We start from the raw sequence: 13,575 nt of genomic DNA on the forward strand, positions 1-13,575 counted from the left end.
TTTCTTCCTATCAGCAATAGCAGCAGCGGTGCTGCGGTTTTTGACGGCGCGGTTCGGGTGTCCACCGATATATGTGAGACGGTTACTATGCCATCTCTTTTCCTCAAAACCGGTTCGGGTGTCCACCGATATATGTGAGAGAGTTACTGCGCCATTTTCTTTCGTCAAAACCAATTTTGAAAACCAGTCTCCACCCGCCGCGGTGGCTCAGGGGTTAGGGCGCTCGGCTACTGATCCGGAGTTCCCGAGTTCGAACCCGACCGCGGCGGCTGCGTTTTTATGGAGGAAAAACGCTAAGGCCCGTGTGTTGTGCGATGTCAGTGCACGTTAAAGAACCCCAGGTGGTCGAAATTATACCGAAGCCCTCCACTACGGCACCTCCTTCTTCGTTTCTTCTTTCACTCCCTCCCTTATCCCTTCCCTTACGGCGCGGTTCAGCTGTCCAACGATATATGAGACAGATACTGCGCAATTTCCTTTCCCCAAAAACCAATTATTATTATTAAAACCAGTCTCCACTACGGCACCTCTTCTTCCTTTCTTCTTTCACTCCCTCCTTTATCCCTTCCCTTACGGCGCGGTTCAGGTGTCCAACGATATATGAGACAGATACTGCGCCATTTCCTTTCCCCCAAAACCAATTATTATTATTATTATTAAAACCAGTCTCTTCACCCGCCGCGGTGGCTCAGTGGTTAGGGCGCTCGACTACTGATCCGGAGTTCCCAGGTTCGAACCCGACCGCGGCGGCTGCGTTTTTATGGAGGAAAAACGCTAAGGCGCCCGTGTGCTGTGCGATGTCAGTGCACGTTAAAGATCCCCTGGTCGTAGAAAATAATTCCGGAGCCCTCCACTACGGCACCTCTTCTTCCTTTCTTCTTTCACTCCCTCCTTTATCCCTTCCCTTGCGGCGCGGTCCAGGTGTCCAACGATATATGAGACAGATACTGCGCCATTTCCTTTCCCCAAAAGCCAATTATTATTTTATTAAACCAGTCTCCCGACCGCGGCGGCTGCGTTTTTATGGAGGAAAAACGCTAAGGCGCCCGTGTGCTGTGCGATGTCAGTGCACGTTAAAGATCCCCAGGTGGTCGAAATTATTCCGGAGCCCTCCACTACGGCACATCTTTCCTCCTTTTTTTTCTTTCACTCCCTCCTTTATCCCTTCCCTTACGGCGCGGTTCAGGTGTCAGCCGATATGTGAGATGGATACTGCGCCATTTCCTTCCCTAAAAACCAATTTACATTTTCATTTTCTTCGAAGCCAAAGGAAAGGCGCATAACTGCCCCCCCCCCCTCACCCCCCTGGGAAGGTGGACACCTCAGTCGCGCTTTAGCTATGTGGCGGCAGTTTCGGATGTGCGTTGCATGCGTTGGCATTCACAGTGTTGCAGCAGAAACGCGGCACTGAAGCTATAGACCGTCGGCGTTCGTTGTGTTCATTGGCGTTAGCGTTGAGAATGTTCTAGACTACGATGATTTTGTGGAAAGGAAGGCGCATAACTGGCTCCCTGGGGCAGTGGACGCCTTAATCACGCTTTTAGGTACGTGGCTGTGGGGAGAGAGATATGTGGGCTGCATGCATTAGCGCTGACAACGCTGTGGCAGACACGCGCTTCCACTGTTTTTCGAGCTTTCCACTTCATTGTTCACGCAAGTGCCAGGAGAGGATCATCCAATGCAGCTGCGCTTTTCATCAAATAAGCCGCAGCGTTCATTCGGTGACCAACCTCTCGCGATCAACCATTAAACTGCCACCTGGCAGCTAGGGTGGGCGCGTTGCCTACGCAGTGTGCGGAACGCACTCAACGTTAGAGCGTTTGCTTACCCGATACACCACAGCTTTCGCTCTAACTAGGTTCAGCAGTACTTGAACCGCAGCTATTTTTTCTAATTTTATGTTTTTTCGAGCTTTGGGCTTCATTTTTTACACAACCGCTTGGAGAGGATAATCAAATGCAGCTGCGCTTAAGATATATCGGAAAGCGCGGAACCCTGCATTTACGATGCCTCGTCACCTCAAGTGTATCAGAAGCATGGAAAAAGGCCACATGCCACTAATCCATACGAAATTTAAAAGTGTTGTCAGGACTTTCAAAATAGTCGACCAGTTAGGCCGTACCAAGCAAGATATTGTCACTGCTGATATGATCAGTGCATTAGACCAATCAGGAAAAAACCACCGCGGTGACCGAGTGGTTATGGCGCTCGGCTGCTGGCCCGAAAGACGCGGGTTCGATCCCGGCCGCGGCGGTCGAATTTCAATGGCGGCGAAATTCTAGAGGCCCGTGTACTGTGCAACGTTAGTGCACGCTAAAGAACCCCAGGTGGTCGAAATTCCCGGAGCCCTTCACTACGGTGTCTCATAGCCTGAGTCGCTTTGGGACGTTGAACCCCCATAAACCAAACCAGCCAGGAAAAGTTGTTCGACGATAGGCTATATACATGATCGACATTAATAACGCTATAGAAAAATGTACAAAACATGAGGTTCATATACGAGGTGTTGCATCTAAGTAGGACCAAGCTCTAAATATAAAAACAGCAAGCTCAACTAAAATCCAACTAGTGCACTATTGTAGGCATTTCTCTTGAGCCAGTAACAGTTTTTCAATAACCCTAATTTGGTAATTGACAAAGATAATCAGAAAACTTATGATAATTAACTTGAGCGCTAAACTCGAAATGGGAATCTCATAAAACATGTTAAAAAATACCAATTTGGTGATCTGCAAAACCCGCCGCGGTGGCTCAGTGGTTAGGGCGCTCGATCACTGATCCGGAGTTCCCGGGTTCGAACCCGACCACGGCGGCTGCGTTTTTATGGAGGAAAAACGCTAAGGCCCCCGTGTGCTGTGCGATGTCAGTACACGTTAAAGATCCCCAGGTGGTCGAAATTATTCCGGGGCCCTCCACTACGGCACCTCCTCTTCCTTTCTAATTTCACTCCCTCCTTTATCCCTTCCCTTATGGCGCGGTTCGGGTGTCCAACGATATGTGAGACAGGTACAGCGCCATTTCCTTTCCCCAAAAATCAATTATTATAATTGATCTGCATCGTTTTTTTTCAAGTGACTTTAGCTTGGTTTTCACGTATACACATACAGGATATGGAAATACATGTGGGGTGCTGCGCTGCGACTTACACGAGTTAATGACAACACCACAGAGTTTCATGCACTGGAGAGGTGGCTTTGCCTGAAATCTTCTCGAAAGCGCATGCATTTTGGGTCGATGTAGCAAAAAGTTTTTGGGTCACAACGCAGAGTAATAAAAATAATAATTGGTTTTGGGGAAAGGAAATGGCACAGTATCTGTCTCGTATATCGTTGGACACTTGAACCGCGCCGTAAGGAAAGGGACAAGGGAGGGCATGCAAGAAGGAAGGAAGAAAGAGGTACCGTAGTGGAGGGCTCCGGAATAATTTCGACCACCTAGGGATCTTTAACGTGCACTGACATCGCACAGCACACGGGCGCCTTAGCGTTTTTCCTCCATAAAAACGCAGCGCCGCGATCGGGTTCGAACCTGGGAACTCCAGATCAGTAGTCGAGCGCCCAAACCACTGAGACACCGCGGCGGGCCAGAGGGTAACAGCGTTTTCAAAATCCTAAAAACTAGGATCCCCAGGTGGTCGAAATTATTCTGGAGCCCTCCACTACGGCACTTCTTTTCTTCTCTTAGTGCCTCCTTTATCCCTTCCCTTACGAGGCGGTTCAGGTGTCCGCCGATATACGAGACAGACATTGCGCCATTTCCTTTCCCCCAAAACAAACTCAATTTTCAGTGTTACTTATGGTTGGTTACACGCCTCTCAAGAACTATTAAGGAGCCTAACACAAATGATTAAAAAGTTAGCCATTCAATATTAATTAACCAGCGTGATGTTCGCACGTCTTAGCTGAATTCTGATGTACTACACCACTGACAATGCTATGCAGAAAAAAGCGCTCTTCTGACTCAAAAAGCCTAATTTTAAAGATTGTGTAAAGTCTTAGGTAAAACACCGTATATACCGGAAACCTGCAGGCCGCTGTAGAACACGTTGTCATCGACGGAAGGAAGTCGCTATATGGTGAAGGTCATGCATGCATTCATGCCTAACAGCCTGCAGATAAAAAGCTATTCCAGGCCATTCTCTCACGCTGTTGATGGCCTGCGTTCGCCGGTTCGCGCAATTGCTCTAACCACGAGGTGTCAGGCGACACTGTTGCTTCTGCTTACCCCAGGACGTGGCTGCTGGCGTTGTACCTGTGCAACGGTGGCATCCGAGCGGGCCTGGCGGACATGGACGCCGCAGACCAAAGCATGCAGATCGACAGCTACGGGTTCTTCTCACAGATGCGAAAGGCGAGCTCTTTCATGCGGGCATTGTCCGCCTGCGAACACGGCGCAGCATGCGAACTTCTATCGGCATCAGCACCGCACTGCGAAAGTGCGCTAAGAACAAAGCCGGGCCTCGGTGCCATACGGGATACAAAAGGCGCAGCAGTACGCCAAGATAGGCTGACGGGGAGAATGTGTGCTCTGAAAATGTGCGCCACCCATTGCATCGGACGCAGTTTGAACGAGCTTTGGTCGCATACTGACAGGAAACTGTCGTGTGCACGTCAGTGGCGTGCGTGCGGTTGATAACGGCTGAGTTTTCGCTGTGATTGCAGTCTATGCTGCAACAGGGAAGAACAGCCGTCGTGAGTCGGCTGCTGCTCGTCCGGAGGATTGCGAAGCCAAGCGATAAAGGGGTAGCAACTGATGGTTTCGCCTTTCGTATCTCGGCGTCGAAGCTTAGGCGTCCCTATCCTTTCCGTGAAGCGCGATGCGATAGCAAGCAAAGCAGAACAACTTCCTGAATCAAGCTCCGTGACCGCTGCCGACTGTACCACAGCCGAATGCGCATCACAGGGTATGCGAGTTGAAGAGCGGTCGCGCTATTCAAGGATACTAGGAAGATTGTGTCAGCATCCTCGACGCAAACAAACCATTTTTTTTTTCAAGTGAGCGCTCAACCGAGAAAATTATCACGGAATATTGATGCTGACCCAATAGGGTAATTTTATTTTATTGTGGATCACGACACGTCGAGAGGATACGCCCTGTGGGTGCTTGGAACCCCGTAAATTATTTGACAAACTGTTCATTGTCTTGGGTGGAAACTTGGGAAAGTCGGTATCGGTGATCTATAGCATGAGGGGTAGGGAAAACCAAAGACACGCACCCTAGGCCCTAGTCCAAATAAGTATACATATACTGGACAGGGAAGACGTGATGGATAGCCTTCTGACTCTGGAGGATGGAACATTGCCGTGTTCCCCCGATGCCCAATGAAAATAAGACATTTGTGGTCTTGTGATGCAGGCCTTGAGGAGTGTGCCTAGCTGTAGACGTCTTCAGCTGGAGGGTGACGGGTATAGTCACCATAGCTGCCAGTGATATGCTGTGGAGGTTCGGCAATGAAAAACTTATTCGATATATTGGACAATTGAATGTGCAGACGTGGCAGCCGCGGAATTAGGAAGTTTAAGAAGTGCCGTAAAATGCGGAGCCTGAAGTGCTGGGACACGTGTTTATGACGCCCTTCGCAATAAATTCACTCGCTGCAGCCCGCACAGAGGCCTTCTTGCCATTCTTGGTCCTTGGCGGCTTTCGCGTGCGGCTGCCGTAACAATGCGCTGTTTTGCACTTCTTTTCGAACAGCTTTCGGTCACCGAAGTCTTGAGTGTCTCTGAAGTCCGAACCCAAAACAATACGACGCGAGTCGAGCAAGCGCAGCTGTATAGCCGAGCGCAAGGGCTTTGTGCTCCGCCCCCGCGCAAACTCCGCTGGCTGCTGGAGGAAAACTGCGGACGTCAGTGCCGACCTGGGTAGTCACGTGATGAGACCGTGAAACTGTTGCTGTTTGTGTGCGTTTGCTTTTGCGCGTAGAATCGAGCCGAAGCGCTTTCTGAAGATAAGATTTCCGCCGATTAAATACAGCACCGCTCGGTCACGGCAACGCAGAATACCTTGGTTCAAAAATTCATATTTTTAGACCATTTCAATTAGCGCCGCTGTTGAGAAAATTTTTTTGGTAGTACTTCCTGGTGGATTTCAGCAAAGAAACATCGAGACAGCATAGAAAACGAGTCACACGAGTGAATACTCTCACAATTAGAAAGCCGCGTGCCCCCTTAACTGATTGGTTTAATGGGAAACGTTGAAGGTATAATGTATCATGCTCTTATAAAAATATTAGAGGCTGTCTGCAAACGAGACGTCATAGCATCACGTCGCTAGCTCCCGTTACAGCAGAAATTTCACCACATGCGTTCAGTTACTTGTGCTAGAGCGCTGTACCGTATCTTATTACAGGGCGGATACAGAATGGTGGCTGAGATTAAAGTGCCACCTGATATTGCTATTTCAATGTGTTCATACTTCCGCGTGTTCGCTGTTGTCTGCGGCTAATCAGAACGCGTGCAGTTTCAAAAAGCCGACAGCACCAGCATATGCTCCAGTGTGGGGCTAAATTTGAGCATGCATAGCATTCCATGCAACCAAATGTTATGTGGGGCTCAGAAATGGGATTTAAAGTAAAATGCCTCGGCCGTGCTCGTGCTCGTGTGCGTCGCTCCCACCTTTTCGTCGTGGCTTTTGCGCCGCAACCATCGTTGCCAGAGCTTCCCCCGCTGCGGTAGCTGAGCGTGAGACTACGAGATCGAATCCCGGTCGCGGAGGCTGAATTCCTATGGAGGCGTAATTAATCCGGAGTGCTCCACTACAGCTAGGACACTTTCCTTCTCCCTCTCTTAATCCCTTAGCAGCTGTGCCTTTTCTTTCCTAAAATATCTCCCCTTCCCCAAATAAGTGCAAAAAATAAGTGGTGGCTCAGCTCTGCTATGCCTAGTATACGTAGCGAAAGGAGCCGTTAACTGATGGAGCTGAACTGGTGTCATCCTGTGAGTCTGTCAGTCGTGCCGAACAGCCCGGGCAACGACTTCGGGGTACGTCGAGTTCATTTCCCGAAGCCTACGTTGCTGCCGCAACGAGCAAGGCTTCTACTCTTCCATGGCTTGCAGCTGACGGCCGAGCGCATCGCCTCCCGTATTCATTCGACCCCACGCGCATGCGCAGTAAGGCGCATAGCTAGTCGTGGCGTCAACGGGCAGCGGGGGAGGGGGCGAGGCGACGCAGTCGGCGGCGCAGCTGTGACGTCACGCGCGGCGCACCTGTGGCGAAACTCGCGCTTGCGCGGTAGGAGCAGATGGCCAAGACGGGCGAAATCGCTCCGGCTAGCGTAGTGTAGCTTTCGCTACAAAACTCGGAGATTTATTCTGCAGGCACCCGCCGCGGTGACTCAATGGTTAGGGAGCAGGCGTAAAGAGCCCGCTATAGATCCCAGGAGAAGCACGGCATCTGATGGGAGCGTCAGTTGGCATGAAGAAAAGCGCGTGTGACGGATCCCCAGTTTCTACTTCTTCCATACTTGATGTTGCCATCTATGTCGCGCAGGCTTTCAACGAAATCTTCGACACCGCCTACCCTGTGCTCAACGCAATTGCCTCGGATGTTGGAGACAGCGGTAAGAGCACTATCTTCACACCCTTGCATGGTTACAGTCACGCCTCCGATGGGTGAAGCGCAGGCAGAGATGACGGAGCTGTGCAAACTGACCTGCTGCTCGACGGCGACAATGCGAGCTGCGCCGGGATCATGGAACGCAGTGTGCTTGTGTCGACGCAGTTTTCCGCTCAACTAAAGGAAGTGTGACAAAGCAACCTATTTCAAGCATTTTTATGCGATCGTTTTGCCGTACCGGCTACGAAAGTTTGTGCTGTATAGCCTGCTGCAAATTTATCGCTAGCTGAAATTCAGTTATTAGTTTATAAGTTAGTTATCATTCGCTCAGTTTTCGCCCAAAGGTTTGGTTTATGGGGGTTTAATGTCCCAAAGCGGCTCAGGCTATGGGAGACGCCGTAGTGAAGGGCTCCGGAAATTTCGACCACCTGGGGATCTTTAACGTGCACTGACATCGCACAGTACAGGGGCCTCTAGAATTTCGCCTCCATCGAAATTCGACCGCCGCGGCCGAGATCGAGCCCGCGTCTTTCGGGCCAGCAGCCCAGCGCCATAACAACTCGGCCACCACGGCGGCGCTTTTCACCCATAGAGCTTTTTCACCTAAATAAAGAAATTCACAGGACAGCGTCATTTATTTAGGAGGCTGGTGGCAGGCACGCCTCGATGTCACCGCAGCGGTGGCCAAGTGGTTGAGCATCCGCCTCGCATGCGGGAGGTGCGGGGTTCGATCCCCAGTGCCGCCGGGTACCCACCGGTGATACAGTGGGTACAAGCTTTCCCCTGGTCTGGTGCTCGGCTTATTTAGGGTGAAATGCTTGGGAAATGGGTCTTTGGCCCCACCTTGAGAATTTGAAAAATACCTTGTGTCATGGCGCTCTTTGGCCATAGATGCCCTTGCGCCATAAAAACCCATCATCATCATCACGCCTCGATGTTGAAGGCGTCAGACAGGGTGAAAAGGTTTTGATTTCAGAGCAAGGAAAGAAATTTCAGACATTAATTTTTTCCTTCTCTGTTGGAGAGACTGAATGCCATTAGCCCGCATTAATTCAGAGAATGAGTCATTCCGAGAAAATTTTGAGTAAGATAAGCCTTGAAGCTTTCCCCTGTACCTTTTCGAGACCCGATTCGAGAAGTCCAGAGGCGTGCACGAACTGTTGTCGGCCGGGCCATAGGTATGACGTGTGCCCGCGCCCCAAGACTGGTCTCTGCCCGCGGTGCGGGGACAAGCATGAACCGCAAGATGTGCCTTCCTGCATCCCGACTGGCATTCTCTGTGGAGGCCAGCACCTCACGGGCACCGGCTCGTGCATGGCTAGAAATCGCACCGCCCAACCACGCAACCCATCGCCCCAGAAGGCAATGTCCCCTAACAAGGATGACTTTCCTCCGCTGCAAACGAACAAGAACGCCTTTCCTCCGCTGAAAACGACCCTCCCGTCTACTGCAACATGGGCCTCCAAGGCTGCCGGGACGAACACCAGGACCTCCCAGGACCCGGACGTGAAGGGTCTGCGAGAGGAGGTAAAGCAGCTCAGGGCAGCCCTCTCTACCGCCACCACTGCTGTATCTCCCCATCCACACCCCCCCCCCTTCACCCACCCAACCCGCCCAATTTCCCCCTAAAAAAGAAGGCTGATGAGAGCCCAGTCGAACCAATAGACATAGACGCCAAACTTCAGGCCTTCGCCCAAAACTTGGAAGCCAGGCTCAGAGAGCGCGTTACTGCGCAGCTCACTGCACAGTGCCACCTTATTATTGAATCTACCATCACCCGTTAATGTCATATGTAGCATCATGACCAAGGTAGAGGAGCGCTTAACTCGCCTCACTCCTTGACTCTCAACAAACTATCCTCCCACAGTCCCACTCTCCACACCCCTCCTTCCCCTCACTACCCAACAACATGGCTCCTCCAACGGGCCTTAATTCTTTACAGATTATTCAGTGGAATTGCAGGGGCTTTCGGCGAAAGCGCGATCTTCTGCAGCAAATTATCGCAAGTTCGTCATCCCCACCAGGCATTATCGCCATTCAGGACTCCAATGTTTGCAGGCAGCTGCCAGGATACGCTTTTATCCCCTCAGACCCCACTGATCTTCCTCGGGTGGTCACATATGTCAGTAAATCCTTGCATTACGTGGAGCACGTAATTACCTCCCCTATCGCTAGCAGCATTATTGAAGTCTTACCACCCACCCCTGCAAAATCAACCCTGTTCTTTCTTAACTGCTACCTGCTCCCAGGTCAGTCAATTAACTTAATCCCCTCACTTCTCAAATGCGCAACCCAGTTGGCCGGATCAAACCCCCTACTTATTGCCGGAGATTTTAATTGCGCTCACGTGGACTGGGGCTATCGGCGCACCAACCACAGATGCAGTTTTATACAATGAGACGCTGGCGCTCCACCTGACCATCTTTAATGATTTCAGCTTACCTACGCGGATTGGTAACAGTGTTACTGACGATACTAGCCCAGACCTCACGCTTGGTATAAACTTGGACAACCTGCAGTGGGAAAGAATGCTTTCCACACTATGCAGTGATCATCACCTAATTCGAATAACCCTAACTATCGCCAATCTCAGCGCAAATTTACCGTTAAGCACACTAATTAAGACGCGCTCCGCAAATTTATACAAGCGCAGCCAACACAGGCCCCCTTCGACCTAGACACCTGGATTATTCAGTTGCAAAAAGACATTCGCCAGCACACTCAAACGCTCGACTCTATACCCAGACACCCCTGTTAATGACAGCAAGCTCGCCCACCTCCTCCAAGCACAGGACAACATAACGCAAAGGTGGAAGACTACGAAGCACAATAGGAGACTAAAACTCAAACTTGCCCAGATTCAATCCCAAATAGTACAATGTAGTGCCACTCTGCAAAGTTAGTAGGCTCAGGTTTGTGACGGTCTCCGCGGCAATCTCTCCACAACCCGCGCTTGGCATCTGTTACGGCACATGCTAGACCCCACGCAATCCAAATCTCAGACGCGCCTTAGCATTCGCCGCCTCGCTCACAACCATCGACAGGACACCGATGCCTTCCTCGCACAGGTGAAATGCACCTATACAACCCCCGGTCTCCCTTGCAAGTATGCTGATTATGCGGGCCCACCCCAGCCCGAGCTTGACGCCCTTATTACAGAATCAGAATTTCGCGCCGCCCTATTGAAATTACGAAATACCGCTCCCGGAGATGATCAAATCACCAATGCAGCTATCAGAAATCTTGACGATGCTTCCATCTCTGACTTAGTCAACTACTTTAACAAATGTTGGGAGGCAGGTACTCTCCCTGCCTCGTGGAAGCATGGAAAAATTATTTTTATTCCAAAACCCAACAAGCCTATCACCCTAGAAAACATCCGCCACATTTCTCTTACATCCTGCTTAGGCAAGATCTTCGAGCACATAAATCTTGCTCGGCTAACAACGTACATGGAAGACAACCACCTTTTCCCCCACAGTATGCTCTGTTTTCGTGTGCATCTATCTGCGCAGGACGCCCTACTTCAAATTACGCATGACGTGCTTGATGATACCATTCCCCATCACACTAAAGCTATCCTGGCAGTTGACCTCACCAAGGCATTTGACAGAATTCGACACGATGCCATCTTACGGGAACTGCAGGCTCTACAGGTAGGCCCTAAAACCTACAACTACGCTCGCGCGTTTCTCTCGGGCCGCACTGCCTCCCTGCACATAGATAAGATTACCACATCCCCTTATACACTCGGAGAGCTCGGAACCCCTCAATGGGCGGTCCTTTCTCCTCTTTTCTTTAACGTTGCTCTCATCCCCCTAGCTCACAAACTGGCTATAATCTCACACCTAAAGCATACCCTGTACGCTGATGATATTACCACATGGACCACTCATGGCTCTGACGGGGAAATTGAGGAAACTCTTCAGTTAGCAGCAGACACCATCTCCTCTCACGCGTCATCCATCGGGCTCGAATGTTACCCATCTAAGTCCGCGCTCTTCCTAATTAGGTCAAAATCTGGCGCTAACTCGCCCATCCAAATCGATTTAAAAGGATCCCCTATCCCCATCACACCCGCCCTCTGCATCCTTGGCCTCCACTTGTAGCATTCTGGACGAAATGAACATACCCTTAAAAGACTCAAGGCCTCCACGCAATCCATGCTGCACCTTCTACGCCGAGTGTCCTCCCTTAACAAGGGTTTAGACGAAGCGGACAACATGAAAGTAGTGCACGCATTTACACTTAGCCGCATTCTATACGCAACCCCATATCTCAAATTGAACCGCACGGAAACCGAACGCGTGAACGCAATGATCCGCCTTGCGACTAAGGCAGCCCTAAACCTACCTCGTAGCACTAGCACATCCAAACTTCTTGCACTAGGCATGCATAACACCATTCAGGAACTTGTGGACGCTCACCGTCAGGCACAGTACCTTAGACTTGCCACGAGCGCCACTGGCCGCCATATACTCTCTTCTATTCGCATCAACATACCCGCTAACCAATCAACCCTTATAGCCATCCCTCGACACATCCATACACCTCTCGTTGTGAAGCCCCTTCCTCGAAACGTCCATCCCCAATATCACATCCCTCGCCGCGTAGCTCACGCTAATGCCCTCCATAAGTATTATGGGCAAGCCCACGATGCCGTTTGGGTATACGCCGCATGTACAGCGCATGAAGCGGTAGCAGTTGCCTACAATCCTACCATACCTCACCCCCTAACTCACCGTCTTCCCTCGGGAGGCAGAGGAGACCGCCATCGCCCTAGCCCTTGCACATTCGTACGCCCAATACATCTTCAGCGACTCCAAAACGGCTCTGTCCAACTTTGCCAGGGGCAGGACTCACGCCTCTGCCTGGCAATTGTTGAACACGCCTACCCAAAATTTACCGCGCAAGGTAGGGCTTCAGTGGGTGCTGGCTCACTCTGGGAACCCTGGAAACGAGGCTGCCGATAAATTGGCCCCAGGTTTCATTTGCCGGGCTCAGGACAGTCTCGATCCAGGATTCTCGAGGGAGCGGGCGCACACCTTTGCGGAGCTCACGCAAATACCCCGTTTAGACCGTCGGACTTACCCTCCTCCCCACCCCTCTCTTACGCACTCCCAACAGATCCTCTTCAGACGCCTCCAGACCCGCTCTCTATCATCCCCTCAGCTTTTATCCCACTATTGCGGCACATCCCCTGAATGCTCCCTATGCGGTGACCCCCACACCACACTCTTTCATATCCTTTTCGGCTGCCCTGCTGACCCTCACCCGCGGGGACAGCACGCCATCTCGAGCTGGGAACACTGGGAGGTCCTGCTTATGTCTGCAGACCCGACATCGCAGCTTGCTGCGGTGACTCGGGCTGCCGACGTCATGTCCCGGCATGACCTACTTGATGCAGTGCGGGACCGCGCAGTGGCCCAGGGACCCAGCTGGTTCTAAAACTCACTTGCTCAATAAAGTTTTTCTGTCTGTCTGTCTGTCAAGACTAATACTCTGTTTAATAAATGGGATCAGACTGCGCAAGCGTATTCAAGTTTCGGTCTAATCAGTGAATAAGCCGCCGCGGTGGCTGGGTGGTCATAGCGCTCGGCTGCTGGCCCGAAAGATGCGGGTTCGATCCCGGCCGCGGCGGTCGAATTTCGATGGAGGCGAAATTCTAGAGGTCCGTGTACTGTGCGATGTCAGTGCACGTTAAAGAACCCCAGGTGGTCGAAATTTCCGGAGCCCTTCACTACGGCGTCTCTCATAGCCTGAGTCGCTTTGGGACGTTGAACCCCCATAAACTAAACTAAACTAATCACTGAATAATAAGCAAGCAGTTTTACTCTAGAGTATGAAATTTTAAGTTTGTCTTAAAAAATAGTTTGCAGAACTGGCGGATGTTATCTACATGACTTCTATATTTTGTTCTTTTCTCCCGAAGAGTGCGCGTGACGTCATTTACAATTCACTCGTCATTACTCTGTGTTTGGACCACTCAGCTTGGCGCGGTGTTAAGCCAATGCCACAGAA

The 13,575-nt window shown here is 51.0% G+C and overlaps 1 protein-coding gene across 1 annotated transcript in view; it reads left to right on the forward strand.

Moving 5' to 3' along the window:
• The first annotated feature begins 7,474 nt into the window (after positions 1-7,474).
• Positions 7,475-13,575, forward strand: part of LOC144094553 (uncharacterized) — a 59,768-nt gene continuing 53,667 nt past the window's right edge. The window contains exon 1 of the mRNA XM_077628471.1: positions 7,475-7,558. The gene's annotated coding sequence lies outside the window, so the exon portion shown is untranslated. The remainder of the gene's footprint in view (positions 7,559-13,575) is intronic.

The sequence above is a fragment of the Amblyomma americanum genome, chromosome 6, assembly GCF_052857255.1.
Source record: "Amblyomma americanum isolate KBUSLIRL-KWMA chromosome 6, ASM5285725v1, whole genome shotgun sequence".
NCBI classification, from domain to species: Eukaryota; Metazoa; Arthropoda; class Arachnida; order Ixodida; family Ixodidae; genus Amblyomma; species Amblyomma americanum.